This window comes from Ammospiza caudacuta, chromosome 33 (assembly GCF_027887145.1).
Source record: "Ammospiza caudacuta isolate bAmmCau1 chromosome 33, bAmmCau1.pri, whole genome shotgun sequence".
In the NCBI taxonomy this organism is placed as follows: domain Eukaryota; kingdom Metazoa; phylum Chordata; class Aves; order Passeriformes; family Passerellidae; genus Ammospiza; species Ammospiza caudacuta.
In genome coordinates, this window is record NC_080625.1 from 2,819,673 (window position 1) to 2,837,212 (window position 17,540).

The 17,540-nt window shown below is 52.5% G+C and overlaps 1 pseudogene; it reads right to left on the reverse strand.

Moving 5' to 3' along the window:
- The window catches only part of LOC131570213 (uncharacterized), a 1,483,036-nt pseudogene that overhangs the window by 704,597 nt on the left and 760,899 nt on the right, over positions 1–17,540 (reverse strand).

Below are 17,540 nucleotides of genomic sequence, written 5' to 3' on the forward strand. Positions count from 1 at the left end.
GCCCAAGACGAAGCCCCCGATGCCCGTCAGCATCTTGCTGCGGGCGGCGTCCAGCGGCATCTCTGGGGGGTCCGCAGGGCTCAGCAGCCCCAAAACCTCTCACCGACACCCCGAGCCCCTCCCAGCGCCCTCCCTGTGGCCCCCAGCCCAGCCAGGACCCCCTGAATCCTCCCCCCGATCCCTTTTTGGCCTGCCCAGAAGCCACCAAAGCCCCTCCCATCCCTCTCAGCATCCCACAGCCCCCTCCCAGTTGCCCCCAGCGCCCCAGGAGCCCCAAAGCCTCTCGCAGTCCCTTGGCAGCCCCAGCAGGACTCAGCCAGAGCCCTCCCAGTCTGTGCCCAGCACAACCGAGCTCATGGCGAGCCCCGCTTTGCCATCGCCGATCTCCTTCCAGCCCCTCCGGGCTCGCTGCGATCCCTCCCAGTCACACCCGGGACCCCCAAACTCCCTCCCAGTCACACCCGGGACCCCCAAACTCCCTCCCAGTCACACCCAGCACCCCCAAATTCCCTCCCAGTGCCCACCAGGACTCCTCAACCCCATCCCACCCTCCCCAGCATCCCCCAAACCCCTGCCCAGCCCTTGCCCAGCCCCCAGCCCCTCTCCCACTTCCAGCCCGGCTCTCTCCAGCTCCCTCCCAGTGCCTCCCAGCACAGCCCAGCGCCTCTGCCAGCGCCCCCAGGGGCTCCCCCGTACCCCAGTGCCGCCTCAGGGGCTGCTCCAGGCTGACGTGCTCCACCTGGCAGCTGTAGCTGAGCCCGCGCCGGGGCGGCGTCTCCAGCAGCACCAGCAGCTGGTAGGTCCAGTCCCCGTTGGGGACCACGTCGGTGGCCACCACGTGCTCCGAGAGCTCCTGCTGGCCCTGGAACCACCTCACCTGGATGGCAGCAGGGTAGAAATCCATCACGGAGCAGAGCAGGCGGCCGGGGCCGGGCTGGGAGCTCGAGGGGGGCACCAGCGAGATGGACACGCTGGGGGGCACTGGGAGAGAGAGAGAGAGAGGGCGGGGACACACTGGGATCAGCTGGGGGGCACTGGGAGAGAGAGGCGAGGGCTGGGGTAGGAGGGACTGGGAGATATGTGAGTGGATAGGGTTGACAGGCAGAGAGGGTGGACGTGTGGGAATGAACTGGGAATGAATCGTCAACAGACTGAAAATGAACTGGGAATGAGCTGGGAAGTAGTTGGAGGGTCTGAGATGGCACAGGGAGGAACTGAGAATGGACTAGGGGGTACTGGGAATATACTGGGAAGCACTTGGGATAGACTGGGTGGGAGTTGATAGGCACTGAGAGAGGTGGGAGAGAGTGTGGGGGTCTGGGAGTGAACTGGGAATGAACTGGGAATAGCGTGGTAATGGTCTTGGAGGGATTGGATGGGAGTGGGAAGACTAAGGTTGGACTGGGAGTAACTGGAAATTGACTGGAAATGGACTGAGAGTGGCGCTGACAGAAATGGGAGTGGGTGAGGGTCCCGTGGACTGAGGATGGTGACCTGGGAATAAACTTGGAATGAGCTGGGAATGAACTGAGTATAAGTGAGAGACACTGAGGAGGCACTGGGAGGGATCTGGGAATGGACTGGGAGGCACTGGGATGGAACTGGGAATGAATTGCACGTCACTGTGATGCCGAGTCCAGCGCGGGGCACTCAGCGCTGCGGGTCTGCCTAGCAACAGACGAGTCATCAGAGAGACGCAATCTGATTGGCTAAGAAGCGTCAGTTGTACGTGTCGCTGAAATGGACGCGCGGGGGGCCCTGGAAGGGACTGGCATGGACTGGGGGGTTCACTGAGGGGGACAACGGGCCCCGGGGATGGGCACAAGGAGGGCTGAGGGCTCTGTGGCGTTTCCCAGGGAAGTTTTGAGGGGCTCTAGGGTCACTGTCAGGGCAGCGCCCGACAGGACACGCTCTGCCCCGCGCTCACCTCGGCGCTCCGTGATGAACGGAGTCATGCCCTCGTAGTTTTGCCGGCAGTACGTGTCCACCGAAGACCGTCTGTACTCCAGTGTGTCAGGGTCACTGTTCCAGCGCACGGCACACCTCTCCCCATAGGGAGTGAACCCCACGTAGTGCCCCACGTCGCTGTGGAAGGTCGCGTACTGCTCCCGGTTGTAGATGTACCCCAGCACGTACCTCACCTTCTCCGTGCCGTTAATGAAGTGACACTCCTGCTTTGCCATTGCCTGAAACACCCCTGAAGGTCCAAGACATAGGTCAGAGGGTGCCAAACCCAGCACCCCACATCAGCACCCTCAGAGCTCCGGGGGCCACCCTGGATGCCCACTCCGCAACGTCTGAGCCCCACGGCCGCCATGGGACGCTCCTGCCCGCGCTGCCGCTTCCCCTTTGCCGCCCTTCCCCCATTTTCCCTTCCACATCCTCTCACCTCCCACCTCCGGCCGCTCCCCAAATCACTTTTGGGGTCCCATTTCCCCATTTTCTCACAAATCCCCCAATCCCCAGCCTCCTCGGGCTCAGTTTTGGGGTCCCCCCCCCTTTGGGGTCCCGCCCTCCCCTTTTCCCCCCTTCCCCACCCTCTCCCACCCCTCCCTCCCCCCACACCTCAGCCCCTCCCGCTTTCCCTTTGGGGGGTCCCCTCCTCCTCCCCCTCCATTCCGGGCTCCCCCCTTCCCCTCTTTTCCCCCTTCTCCCTCCCTGTCCCAGCGCCTCCCGCCCCCCGCTCACCCGAGAGCTCCGCGCCCGCAGCCGGGGGGGCTCCCAGCACCACCAGTGCCGCCAGCAGGGCCCCAGCTGCCGCCCCTCGCCCCATGGCCGGGGCCGGGCAGGGAGCAGCAGCCCCAAAGCAGCCGCGCTGCGCTGGGAGCGCCAGTCCGGAGCAGGGCGGGCTCGGCAGCGCCGCGCGCTCTCATTGGCTGCCGCCGCTTCTGGGCAGCGATCGGCCACGGGCTCTGCCCGGCAACCGATGAGGCAATCTAACGCCTCGAGCTCTCATTGGCTGTGCCGCCCCCTGCCTGCGCTGCCATTGGCTGAGGCTTTTCCGAGACGCTGCAGCCCCGGGCTGGGGGTTTTTTGGGCAGGGGGAACCTTGGGGCGCTGGGGGCCGGGATGGGGTGACGCGGGTTGTGGTAGACCAGCCAATCAGAGCCGCTCATTTTACATTTAACCCCTATTTTTGGGTTTCTGAGCTCGTTCAGGATTTACTGCTCGGATCCCTTGGTCCCGCTGTCCTGGTTTGAAAAGGAAGCGAGTTTTTTTGGGATGCTGTGGTCAAACCAATCAGTGCTCAGATTTGAATATTGGCGCCTGGTGTGGCCCCTGAGGACATGGATTCACCTCTGAGCACACAGGGGCTTAAAAGCAGAGAACTCCCAGGGGAAGCTCTCTTGGTTCAGGTGGGTGAAAGGTTCAGAGCTGCCCTGCCCGGCTGCGGGCTGGGTGTGGGAGGGGAAGCCATGCGGCCGGGTGAGGGGAGCCGGGCCTTGGACAGAGAAGGGAGGTGAAGGCCCCTGCAGGAGGAAGGGTGGTTTATCAGTGCCAAGTATCTCCTTCAATCTGCCATCAGGGACCTGGGCAGGTGAGTTTTGTTTCCAGGGAAATGGGCTGGTGTTGCTCTTCAGGGGCCTGTGTCCCGGAGTGTCCCGCTGGCTGCTGAAATTCCACATTGCGCAGGATGCCTCCCAGATTAAAGCTGGCAGGGTTGGTTTGACAGTGCCAAGTGGCTCCTACAATCTTCCAGGAACCTGGACTGATGAGTTTTGTGTGCAAGGAACAATGGTGGCGTTGGTGTTTGGGTGCCTGTGGTGCTGAGTGCCCGGCCGTCTGCTGGGGTTCTGAAATCCAGGTCGCCCCTGCCCCGTCCATCACTTCCCCCACTGCCCACCGGTGACTCCCTGCAGCAGCTCGTGGGATCCTGAACGCGGCTCTGGGAGACACACAGACATTGCTGAGGGGCAAAGATTGGGGGGCTGGACGGGTGGAGAGCTGACCCTGAGGGTTGGGGTGCACAGGACATGGGGTACCAGGCAGGGTTAGGGTCAGGTGCCACCCTTATGGTGGGACCACCCCAGAGCCCTCCCAGCAGCTGCAGGCAGTTACCCCGATTGGAAGGTAGAGATGAGGTTGGGAGGCCACAGAGTTACGGGTAGGAGTTGAACAGACATTTAGGGGTTTTATTAGGTTTTTTTTCAGGGGTTTTTAAGTATATTTTAGGGGTTTTTTTTGCAGGAGTTTTTTTAGGAATTCTCTGGGAATGTTTAGGAACCTTTAGGGCTTTTTCAGGGCTTTTAAAAACACATTTTAGGGTGTTTTAAGGGATGTCTTACCACTAATTGGAATTGTTAGGGTGTTTTCAGATATTTTGGGGGCTTTTTAAGGACTACTTAAAAGGTTTTAGGGCTTTTTGAAGAGTATTGAGGGTATATGGAGAACTTTTTTTACGACTAGGTTATTTCTAGGGTTTTTGGGGGAATTTTATAGGCTTTTTTAGGGTCTTACAGGGCATTTTCAAGATTTTAGGGGTATTTTCAGAGCTCTTTAAAAAATCTCTAAGTATTCCCAAAAGGTTCTTTGGGGATTTTTAGAGGTGTTTTAGGGGCTTTTTAAAAGTAGGGTGTTTTTAGTGTATTCTGAGGCTGTCAGGCTGTTTTTGTCGGGTGTTCAGGACACTTTGAAAACTAGGCCTTTTTTAGGGAATTGAGAGGGTTTTTTAGGGTCCTTTCAGGGCATGACAGAGGCTGAGGGGCAGCTTGAGAGGTATTGTGGGGGCTGGAGGGTGGCAGAGGCTGGGAGCTGAAGGAGGAGCAGGGAGAGGGGACAGTGGGTGACACACAGAGATGCTGAGGGTGGCAGGGGCAGATGGAGGGTGACACTGAGAAGCTGGGGGCTGAGGGGCAAAGAGAAGGATTAAGGGTGACACACAGGAGCTGAGGGGCAGCTGAGAGGGGCCTAGAGGGGCACAGGGGGGGCTTGAGGGTGACAAACAGAGCTTGAGGGATTGAGGGAGGGTTTGAGTGGTCAAGGGAGAAGGCTTGAGGGCTGCACAGTGCACTGGAGATCAGGGCTACAGGGAACAGCTTAGGAGGCAAGTTAGGGTACAGGTGCACCAGCCCTCAGCCCAGCCCTCACCTTAGACTAAGCAGCCCCCCTAACAACAGCACAGCCTTTTCCTCAACAGCAGCACAACACAGCAAGCCTGACAGCAAGACCAGAGCGGAACCCACCCGGTGGGGCAGGACAGCAACCCTCACACCAGGACAATGACAGAACTCTCAGAGGACAAGATGCACGGCAAAAAGGTAGGCAAGGCATCTGAGGGTTAGAGAGATAGGTGGGGTGTCACAGACATCTTTTCATAAAAATAATTTCTTTAGGATTTTTCTGCCTTTTGAGAAGCTGTGGCCTAGGCGACAAAGTGTAAACAGTGGTTATCTGACGCTGTGGAATGCAACAGCTGCATCCGTGATTGGTCTCCTGTGGATGTTTGGATTTACTGACCATTCATGGCAGAGCTGCTCTCGCTTTCTGCCGGGGCACAGACCTTTGTTATTCATTCTTTTCTATTCTTAGCTTAGCTAGCCTTCTGAGAACTTTTCCTTCTATTCTTTGTAGTATAGTAATAACAAAATATATATAATAAAATAATAAATCAAGCCTTCTGAACATGAGGTCAACATTCTCGTCTCTCTTTACACCCTGAAGACCCATGTGACCACTGTGACAATTGGTGAACCCTGAGTGAGTGAGGAGGACAAAACCATCAATTGGTGACCCCTCATCTGAAGAGCAAATTACTTGGAGAGACCCCCAGAGGAACAATTGCTGCACTGGGTAAACCCCGAATGTGTGGCATTGATGGTTGCTTCAAAAGTGACCACAGAAGTGGATTCTAGCCAGGAGCAGAAGAACTGAAGATCCTGATTTGGAGTTCACAGCAAGGCTGACCACAAAGAGAACCTTCTGAAAAGCCTCCAGGAAGATGTTCGGAAAGCACAGTAGCGCAATGGAGCTGGCCAGAGCATGCTGGACTCTTTCAAAAGGTACTGTTGGCTTTTCCCTTCCTGAAGATGCAGCCCTTCGTAGTTTGTGGCTGCTGATGTGGAGGGCTTCCCCCATAGAGGAGGAGGTTCAGTTCTCCCCTTCAGAGGAGAAGCTTATTGCCCTCTGTCAAAAATGGGGTGAAGAGGACGGACTTTGCCTGTTGGAGACAGATTTCTATGAGTTTTTTCAATGGGCAAAGCTTTTTGGGTTCTTTATGAATGTGCTCTGTGCCCTTGATGCTTTCGTATGGGAGTGCATGGACTCCATTTTCCAATTCATTTTGGACCGTGGGTTTGGATAGCCCCAGATTTATCCAGCATTTAGGATGTTCTTTCCAGTTTTGAACCGGAGAGCAGCTGTTTTTCCCTGGATTGCCAACTGCAACGGGCTCGTCCCATTTCCTCTGACTCCAGCGGGAGAAGATCCTGTGGAGGGGGATGATCTGTTGCTTCCCAGCCCCCCTGCATCCCGGCAGTGGGGGGGAAGTTTCGCCAGGAGTCGAAGATTTTTTATTGCGTCTTCGGAGCATGGTCAGATGCAGCCATCCCTTCCCCCCCCTTCTCTCTCTCCGGGGGGATGGGAGTGGGCTGCACCGCCCCTTACAGCCCTGCAGGCCCCGCCCCGGCCGGCCTCCTGGGCCCTGCCCCGCTCAGAGATGGGGGCAGCACCGGTCTCCGAGGTCCCGCCTGCCAGGCCTGCAGGGCCTCCTCCTGGACCCGCCCCGCGGCCGCCTCCCCGGGTGGTCCTGCCCGTGGCTTCACCGGCTTCCCCGCCTGCGCCTGAGAGCTCAGAGACACCGCTCCCTGCGGCTGCGTCGCTGTTGGTAGGAGACGCCCTCGGCGACAACAGCGACTCGGCACCGCCCCCCCGGCTGTCCTGCTGCGTCCACCAGCCCCCTCTCCGGCCCCACCGCCTCAAACCGAGCCGGTGCCTGTTCAGGATGATGCTGAAGACGACGCTGAACCCACGGGACCCTCGGAGCAGACCGCAGCTGCTCCTGCACCCAGCGTGGCTTCTCCCCCGAGTTTTTCGGGCTGTCCCGGGGCTGCCCCTGCGGGGGAAGCTGGGACAGGGGAAGAGGGCGCCGGCCTCCCTTTCCGTGGAGGAGGCATGGCCCGACAGCTGGCTGTGGGTGCAGCCCGTCTGCCTGCGTTCAAAATCAGCATTCTTGGCGGGTTGGGAGGTGTTTGGTCAGTTGCTTTCCCTTGGGGGGTGCGAATCTCTCTGCTGCCCCTCTCGTACCCCAGCGGCGAGGGGCAGGTGGGTGCCGGGAGTTCTGCCTTTGGTCCCCAGCCCAGAGGGGGTGGTGCCGTGAGGCAGATGGGAGACACACCTGTTGCATTTGCATTGCAGAGGGCACAGCGGGAAGCGATCATGGCTTGTTTGCTGTGGAGAAAAAACATTCCTAGACACGAGATGAGGGTTCTTGGGGCTTCTTCTATTTCCCTGCTGCTGGCATGCCTTGGTGATTTTGGAGAAAAGAAGCGTTTGGTCACCATTCCATTGGCAGCGTGGGGCCAGGCTGTGGGAAGGCAGAGCCCGCCTGCCATGTTGGGCCTGGGCTGTTGGGCTCAGGTCCCTGGGCCAGGGCCACCTCCCGGCCTCCTGATGGGTTTGGTGGTTTTGCTTCTCCCCATCGGTCTTGGCCCGCCTTTCTGTGGGCCAGATCTGGGGTTCCTGATCCCTCCACATGGGCCAGGGCCCCCCAGGGACTTTCTTTGGCTGCTCTGCTGCTGCTGCTCTTTTTAAACACCCAAAAAAAAGAGTTGAAATAGCTGGCAGCAGCTCTGAAGCATTGAAGGGCCAAAAATTAGCTTCAGCCCAAAGTTATTCAATAAAGGGCTGTGGCAGGACATTCCAGAAGTTGTCTCAAATTGTTTGAAATTGTTTGATGATTGTCAATGGCTTTTGATAACTATTGATGGACTTTTCTGCAGCAAGCCGGTTTCAGGACCAAAAAGGACTTTCAGAGATGGCACAGAGGAACATCTTCAGTTCATGGACTTTTTCCTGAACCTCAGCTGTTTGGGCTTAAACTTTCTTTGCATTGGTTTTGCATTTTCTTATATTGTAAAATTGTTTTGGTGATTTGATAGAATTGTATGTTCTACAGGTGAAGAGATTCCCTGTTCATTCCACACCGGCACTTGAGTGAAGTTTTGATTGGGAACAGATAACCACAATAATTTTCTCTGCACAGCAGAGAAAATTACAAACAATTTTTCTTTTTAATTAAACTAAATTAAAAAGCTGACATGTCACAGACATCTTTTCATTAAAATCCTTTCGTTAGGATTTTTCCTGCTGAAGCTCAGAAGTTTCAGCAACAAATGTAAACAATAGTTATCTGCTGCTGTGGAATGCAACAGGTGGATCCGTGATTGGTCTCTGGTGGATGTTTGGATTTACTGACCACTCACAGCAGAGCTGTTCTCGCTTTCTGCCGGGACACAGCTCCTTTGTTATTCATTCCTTTTCTATTCTTAGCTTAGCTAGCCTCCTGAGAACTCTCTTTCTATTCTTTTTAGTATAGTCATAATGTAATATATATCATAAAATAATAAATCAAGCCTTCTGAACATGAGGTCAACATTCTCGCCTCTCTCTTCATCCTGCAACCCTTGTGACCACTGTCACACAACATTTCTCCCATACAAGCACTGAGCAAAGAAGCTGGGTTCCCAATGTTAGTTACCGCAATTTCTACATCATCCTGTTCCCCCATTATGGATTGGTATTTCAGGAATCTCTGTGGGGAGAGCCAATGTCCCTCCTTTACTTCCAGCACTGCAGACACTGTGTGGGACACCAGCACTGTCATCTTCAGGCCCAGGGTGAACTTGTGTGCTCCCTGGATGTTCATTGCCACTGCCACAACAGCTCTGGGGCATCCTGGCCACCCCTTAGCCGCTGCATCCAGCTGCTTAGAGAGGTAGGGTGTCGCAATACTACACAAAATGAATGACACTCACACCCTGAGATGTCCAAGGCAAAAAAGGCACAATTTTTTCTGGACCTCGATATTTATAAAATTCCAAAAGCATCCATGGATTGGAAGATGAAATTGCCACCTCTCCAACCACACTGGTCAAACCAACAGTCCATCAATTTTCTCCTCCTCCAGATAGGACTGCAAAACAATCATTATTTACATGGAAAGTGTGTAGAAAACTCCATTACAAAAATGTAAACATCAGAAGGCTTAGAAGAACCTTCAAAGAACAGGGTGACATCTCACTCTTTTTCCTTAAAAAAAAAAAAAAAATAAAGAAGGAAAAACGAACAATGTTAAAAGGAAAAATGAACAACATTCGGTGTACACTCATGGAGGAATCATCGGAGTGATCACTCACACCATCTGTATCTGAGTCATCACTCAATGATTCATCCACTTGATGACTTTCAGTTTGGTCACGGTTTCCATTTTGCCCGTGTGCTGGAGTCTGTCTCTGCAGTCGCAGGTCAGGACGTACACACTTCAAAGGTACCCAGCGTACCACAGTATCTGTGGATACACAAGCATACCCACGCCCTGAAGTGATAAAGTCATAGACACCTTCCCACTGTTTGGTGACTAAATTCCACATCTGAACCTTTGCTTGAAGCTGACGTGTCTCATCCAGAGCCTGCAACGAAAGGTGATGATTCAAAATGACAGGATTTTTTGAGTTCTGTGGCACAGTAAGATGATTGATGGTGTACAAAGCTTTTGCCAACTGACTTTGTGGGGTTTTACCCTACATTCCCCATTTTTGTTTCTGAAGAACCCGCTTCAGAGTACCACAAGCATCTTCTACAATAGCCTGACCAGTTGGAGCATGAGGGATACCAAACCTGTGTGACACACCCCACAACTGCAGGAACTGCCACATCTTCTGTGATGCATAAGCAGGACCATTGTCTCCTTTCCACAAATCATACAGAGGAGACAGTTGTGTGTTGGTCAGTCCCAAGTACGGACGTAACCAAGTGATGACACCTACCAGTTTCTGGGTCTTCAGCTTCAGTGTCTTCACCAAATGTACAAATTGCACCTCCTGGTGTTGGATTGTCTATTCCAGAATTTTGACCCCCAAATACTTCCAAGGAGGTTGTTGTTGAACCTTTTCTGGAGCCACCTGCAGCCCATGAGAATACAAAGCATTGAGCAACTGAGGCTTAATCCTCAGCAGCTCGTCCTGGATGCAGCCACTAAAATGTCGTCCATATAATGATACAGACGTGCATCAGAAAACTGCTTGTGAACTCCAGACAAGACACAGGCCACATACCATTGGCATATGGCCGGAGAATTTTGCATTCCTTGGTGCAAAACTTTCCACTGATATCACTGTGTGGGCTCAGCATTGTTAATTGCTGGCACCAAGAAGGCAAATTTTGGTCTGTCATCAGGATGCAAAGAAATTGCAAAAAACAATCCTTCAGATCCACGATGAGGACTGGCCAATTTGTGGGAAGCATGGTAGGCGACGGCATGCCCGTCTGCAATGTTCCCATGCTTTCCATCATGGCATTGACCTTTTGGAGGCCTTGTAACAACTTCCATTTCCCGTATTTTTTCTTGATGCAGAAGACAGGAGTGTTCCAGGGACTGGTAGAAGTCTCCAGATGACCCTGGTCCAACTGCTCCTGGACCAGATTTCTAAGGTGTCCTAGGGTGACGTTATGATGCTTGTGTCCCCATTCATGTGTTCGCTTAAGCCTGGATATCATGTTCTGTGCCTTTAAGACTGGCTCTAAAGACTGAAAGTTTTGTTTGGGTATTCTTATCAGCCTGGCAGGACGCAGAGAGACTGCGGTTCTTGATTTTGCTGCTTTTGCTTTTTGCTTCGCGCTCTCTCTCTCTCTGCTCTCGCTTCTGCTTGCTTTTGCTCCTGCTCATTAACTAGTTTAGCTAAACAGTCCAAATTCCTTCCTGGACTGTTTGTCCTCTCCTCTTTTTCAACCATCTCAAACCTGCTCCGGACTGGGACCTGGGACCTGGGAAGACCGAGAGTTTGCACCTTGTGACTGCAGCAGCTGCCCCAGCGCCGGAGGGACTGAGAACAGAGCGACCACCCCCGAGAGAGACTTGCTGAATTTGTCACCTTTTTCAGAGTGGTGTCATCCAGTATTGTTCATTCTGTGTGCTGGGGGTGCTGTGCCTGTTAAATAAACAGGTTCTTTCCACTTCTCTCTGAGGAATCCTTCCCAAACCGGTTGGGGGGAGGGGCCGTGTGGGTTTGCTTTCTGGAGGGGCCCCCTTTGGAGATTCTCTACAAAATTTGCCCTAAACCAGGACAAAATTTGGCACCCAACACGTGGGGCTCAAGCGAGAGTGGAAAAACCCTGTTTTGACTGCATTTTGGTTGCCATTACTCTGTGTTTGTATAAAGCAGTCAATAGCCATGCTTTTTGAATTCATAATGTCTGTTGGGGTGAAGGCTTGCATGCATTTCTGGTCCCGAGGGTTTTTTGAGATTTTAATAACTCCGTGGTCCCTAGGTTTATTTTCTTACCCAGAAATAGCTCTAGTATTGTCCCTAATATGTAGTTTTTATAGCAGGGGGGCAGTGACCAGAATAGTTATCCTGATGGGCTAGGTGGTAATCATGTGTAAAAAGTTTATAAACATGCTGGGGTCTGCCCCAGGTATGAATGGTTCGTGGCTATGGTTATGCATCCAGTTTATTAGAGGAGGAGCAGCAGGGGATGAGGCTTTTCAGCCTTTGCTTTCCTTCTTCTCCTATGAATCTGTTGCATCACTATTGCAACAGATGTTGAGTTGATGTTGAGTTTCCCCTGAACGTTAAAGAGACCATCTTTCTGGTATTCAATCTGGTAACCTTCCTCTATACAGCCTGCTGCTTCTCTAGGATGAGGGCTGAGATTTCTAGACAGGCTGATGAGTCCCCTGACTCAGGAGTTGACCCCAGTGTGGAAAATCCTAAGTGGTGTGGGAAATGGAAGGATATGGTCCAAATCCTGAAGGAATTCTCTGACCCTATAGTCTGGGATTTTCCCCATGAGCAAATTCAGAACCCAGATGAGGTGGGAAAATATCTGCAAGAGAAGTACCAGGATGAGCCTAAGGAGAGGAAGGTCATTGCAGTGAGCTGGGCCCTGGCTTGTGCTCATCGCTCACTGCTAGATCCTGTCGGGCAGCAGACAGAGGCAGGCGGGCAGGGAGATAAATCAGCAACTATCCCGGTGACTCAGGCTGCAGCCAACAGCCCAGGCTCGAAGCCAGCAGCCAAACCAGATAGTGAGCCTAAGCCAGCAGCTAAACCAGAAAATAAGCCTCAACCAATGGCTGTTGTTGCCACTACTTGAAGTGGGAAATGCATGGACAAGACCAATTGACCAGTGGATGATGAGGATGATGATGATGAAGGAGAAGGAACCTCAATGCCTCCTGACATAAAATCAGGAGTCAAAGCAGCAGGTGCAAGATCAGATGCAAATATTGAGTCCTTTTCCCTGAAGGATCTTCGTGGCTTGCGGAAGGATTACATGTGGGGACGGGGTCTGTTTCTATTGCTGGTATGACAGGATTTTACTTTGGTGGAAGCTGAGGTGAGCCTGACTGGAAATGAATGGAAGAAACACCCTATTGTGACTGGCCTAGAAGCCCCATGCATTTTAGGTATAGACTTCCTCCGAAGTGGGTATTTCAAAGACCCAAAGGGACTCAGATGGGCATTTGGAAGAGCTGCTGTAGAGACAGAGAGTGTCAAGCAGTTGAAGAGCTTGCCTGGACTGTCAGAAAACCCATGTGCAGTAGGACTCCTGAAGGGAGAAGAGCAACAGGTGCCAATTGCCACTTCCATAGTGCATCGACGACAGTATAGAACCACTCGAGATGCTGTGATCCCCATCCAAAAGATGATCCAAGAGCTGGAGAGCCAAGGGGTGGTCAGCAAGACCCACTCACCCTTCAACAGCCCCATTTGGCCTGTGCGAAAATGTGATGGAGAGTGGAGATTGACTGTGGACTACCGTGCATTAAATGAAGTGACTCCACCACTGAACGCTGCCATGCCAGACATATTAGAGCTCCAATATGAGCTGGAGTCCAAGGCAGCAAAGTGCTTTGCCACTATAGACATTGCCAATACATTTTTCTCCATTCCTCTGGCAGCAGAATGCAGGCCTCATTTTGCTTTCACATGGAGGGGAGTGCAGTACACCTGGAACCAACTGCCCCAGGGGTGGAAGCACAGCCCCACCATCTGCCATGGACTGATCCAGGCTGCACTGGAAAGGGGTGAGGCTCCAGAACATCTGCAGTATATTGATGACATCATTGTGTGAGGGGAACACAGCTGCAGAAGTGTTTGAGAAAGGGAAGGAAATCATCCAAATCCTCCTGGGAGCTGGTTTTGCCATGAAAAAGTCAAGGTAAAGGGACCAGCTCGTGAGATTCAGTTCCTGGCAGTGAAGTGGCAAGATGGACTGTAGTAAACCCCATACATTTAGCAAAAGCACCATGGAGAATCTAACAAAAGGAATGCTGACACAGCAGCAAGGAAGCTTCCTGACTCCATGGACATCTGCCCTATAACCTGTCTCTATAACCATGTAAGGCAATGCCATGGTAGCCTTTACCTATCGGTCATTTTATGGTCCCCCTAATCCCTTGCCATTGGTCAAGTTTGGATACTTGCCAAGCCTATAAAAGTAGCATGCTGTACCCTACTAGCTCAGAAGAAGAAGAGCTGAGACCCTTCGCGGACCCCCAAATAAAGCCTTCTCTGTGGAACAGCTTCTGCCTTCTCCTTCTCCTCTCTCCGTCTGCTGCTGCCTCAAGCCCGGGGCTCCATTACCTAGCAAGCAAAGAGCTGAGGTCCTAAGAGCTGCTAATCACTATAGAGCTGAATATCACCAGGCTGGCTAGAAAGGTAGCCCCGCAGCATTGGCCTGAGCTGGCTTTGGGCACCCTCCTCAGGGACTGAGATCCTGAGCACCAAGGCTCTGCTTCATGATAAGGCTGATCAGAGGCCTTATTAATGGACGGCATCAGATTCCTACAGACGTAATCAACAAGATCACAGCAATGTCTCCACCCACCAATAAGAAAGAAACACAAGCATTCCTAGGTGCCACAGGCTTTTGGAGGATGCACATCCCTGAGTACAGTCAGATCGTGAGCCCTCTTTACCTGGTCACCTGCAATAAGAACGAGTTCCACTGGGGCCCTGAGCAGCAACAAGCCTTTGCACAGATCAAGCAGGCGATTGTTCATGCAGTTGCCCTTGGCCCAGTCAGGACAGGACCAGAGGTGAAGAACGTGCTCTACTCTGCAGCCGGGAACCATGGCTTGTCCTGGAGCCTTTGGCAGAAGGTGCCTGGAGAGACTCGGGGTCGACCACTGGGATTTTGGAGTCGAAGCTACAGAGGGTGAGAAGCCAACTACACTCCAACAGAGAAGGAAATCTTGGCTGCCTATGAAGGAGTCCAGGCTGCTTCAGAGGTGATTGGCACGGAAGCACAACTCCTCCTGGCACCCCGACTACCGGTGCTGGGGTGGATGTTCAAAGGAAAGGTTCCACCCCCCACCACACCACTGACGCTACATGGAGTAAACGGATTGCTCTTATCACACAGTGCGCCCGTATTGGAAACCTGAATTGCCCTGGGATTTTGGAGATAATTACAAACTGGCTGCAAGGTGAGAACTTTGGTCTTACAGATAAAGAGCAACGAGAACCAGTGACATGGGCTGAAGAGGCTCCTCCCTATAACCAACGGCCCCCAGAGGAAACGCGCTACGCTCTTTCCACTGACGGTTCTTGTCACATTGCAAGGATGAAGCAGCCGGATGGAGCCCCACACGACAGGTTGCATAGGCTGCTGAAGGAGAAGGTGGATCAAGTCAACTTACAGAACTCAAAGCTGTACAGCTGGCCCTGGACATTGCTAAGGGAGAGAAATGGCCAAAGCTCTACCTCTACACTGATTGATGGTAGCCAATATTCTGTGGGGATGGCTGGAGTGGTGGAAAAAGGCCAACTGGCAGCGTAGTTGTCATGGTTTGATGTTGGCACAATGCCAGTGTCCCCATGAAAATATATGCTCCCTGGTGTCCGCTGTGAGATGTGACCAGGAATAAGCAAAGCAGGCCCCCACTTAGAAATAAAGAAAAGAAACCTTTATTAACTAAACTACAACTCTAAGTAACAAGAAACACACAGGGAAATGAAAACTTTCCAAAAACAAAAACATTTCCTCCCCCCCCACCACCAAATTTCTGATACATCTGTTCCCCAAATCACCAACTCTCGGTCCATCACCACCCTTTAGGTAATGAATTCTCAGTTCATCAAGGGGAGAGGAATCCTTCTTGTGCCATAGGCTTCCCCCGAAAACACCGCTGAAACCTCGTGTGTTTCCACGTCACTCATGGCACCGCCCGGAGAACATCTGCCATCGTGATATCTTCCTTCCATGTCCAGTGCTCTCACCACTGCACATGGACCAGAGCTGCTTCTAGGGTTGTCCTTTTAAGGATGCTTTGTCCCGCTCCAAAAAGGGCACAGTCTCACCTTTGGGACACCTGTGCCCCCCCAATTTCACCCCCTGGGGCCCAGGGGTACCAACACTGAACCCTCTTGGCTCTGAGCCATTGCCTCCCCCTGGATGCAGTCTCTGTGTCACAGGAAACATGGTTCTGTCCATGGCCATACAGGAAAAGTCCAGCTAAGGCCACTCCATCATCTCTTCCCACCTAAGATTCTTCTCTACTCTCCCAACATCTTTCACTTGCCCATACCTTCACACTTGCATATTTCCTTCCTCCATTTCATCTCCTATCTCTCTTCCAGGAAAGGTTAATGTTCTGCAAAGTTTTCCTTGTCCGAAAAAGGGTAAAAAGCTCGGGCTCTGCCCACCCAAAGCTCCCACAGCTGCCGGACCCCTTCTCGCTGCATCCCCGCGCCCTTCTCCACCAGCCGGGCTGTGGTGCCAGCACAGGATATCAAATTTCACGTTGGCACAGGCGCTCTGTCTCTCTCTCTCTCTGTGTCCTGGTGGGGAGGTGTGGCTGCCCGATGCCTCTCGGGACTCTTCCACCCTTCCATCCTCGGGCCAGGCCAACCTCACCCAGCCCCAAACCAGCCAGGAGCTGGGCAGGGAAGGTCCGACCTGCTTCCCTCGCTGGAACCCAAGAGAGCTTCCCACGGGAGTGCTCTGCTTTTTAACACCTGAGTTCTCAGAGGTGTGTCCAATGTTCCCAGTGGCCAAACCAGGTACCAGTATTCAAATGTGAGCACCTATTGGCCTGACCACTTCATATCCCAGAAAACTAACTTCCTCTCAAACCGTGACATCTATATAATCTCAGTCCAGTTTATCCCAGTCTGTAGGAACCCAGTCCATTTGATCCCAATCCATATTTGATCCCAGTCCATATTTGATCCCTGTCCATAGCTTATCCTAGTCCATGTTTGATCCCAGTCCATAAAATCTGTCATATTTGATCCAGGCCATATTTGATCCCAGTCCAAAGCTGTTCCCAGTCCATAGTTGATTTTAGTCCATATTTTATCCCAGTCCACAGCTGATTTTAGTCCATATTTGATCCCAGTCCATTTTTATCCCAATTAATATTTGATCCCAGTCCGTATTTGATCTCAACCCCTATTTGATCCTAGTCCATGTTTGATCCCAGTCCGTATTGCCCGGCACACATTCCAACAGACTGCAATTCCAGCTCCCAGCCAGGAAAAGATGTTCCCGCCCTTGAAGGGAAATGGACCAAAATCCTACAGAGATATTTCCCTGCCAGCCTTCACGATTTCAGCTCCTGGGACTGGGAATTAAAATAATAATTGGGAAATAATAAATAATCACAGGAGGGTCTGTGGGGACATAGGGGTCATCTAAATCAGGGGAGGGGTCAATTAAATCAGGGGATGGTCTTTGGTGGGCACTGGGGCAATAAATCAAGGGAGGGTAATGGGTGGTCCCTGAGGCAATTAAATATAGGGAGGGTCTCTGGTGGTGCCTGGGTCAATTAAATCAGAGCAGGGTCTCTGGTGGTCCGTGGGCCCAGGGAGACACTGAGAGAGAAACGGAGCAGGCAAAGAGAGGCAGGAGAGAAAAGGGACACAAAGACAATGAGCTGAGAAGGCGGCACTCTGCAAACAGAACTGCAACAGACTGAACATGAACGGGAGAGAAATCAGTAAGTCTCAGAGTTTTCTTTGCTGTCAGATACATCCCACACACCCAGCCCCACACAATCTCCATCCCACCACTCTAATTGAGATCCCAGGACGCTAAATCATTTCCCAACCTCATCTCAGCCTGATGGCTGCGGAATCGAGTGAGTTTGGCATGGGACTGAGTTTTTTGAGGTGGGTTTGAGCTCTTTTTGGGGTAAGATTGAGCTGTTTTCACTGCGATTTGAGTGGTTTGGAAGTGATAGATCCATTCCTCTTGGCTTTTGCAGTGCAAAGAGATGGAGAATAGAAAAAAATTAAGGTGAAATTACAAGTAGAAGAAGCCAGGTGTGTTCCCAACATGGATCACAAGGAATGTGGCTCACCTGGGCTGTGCCC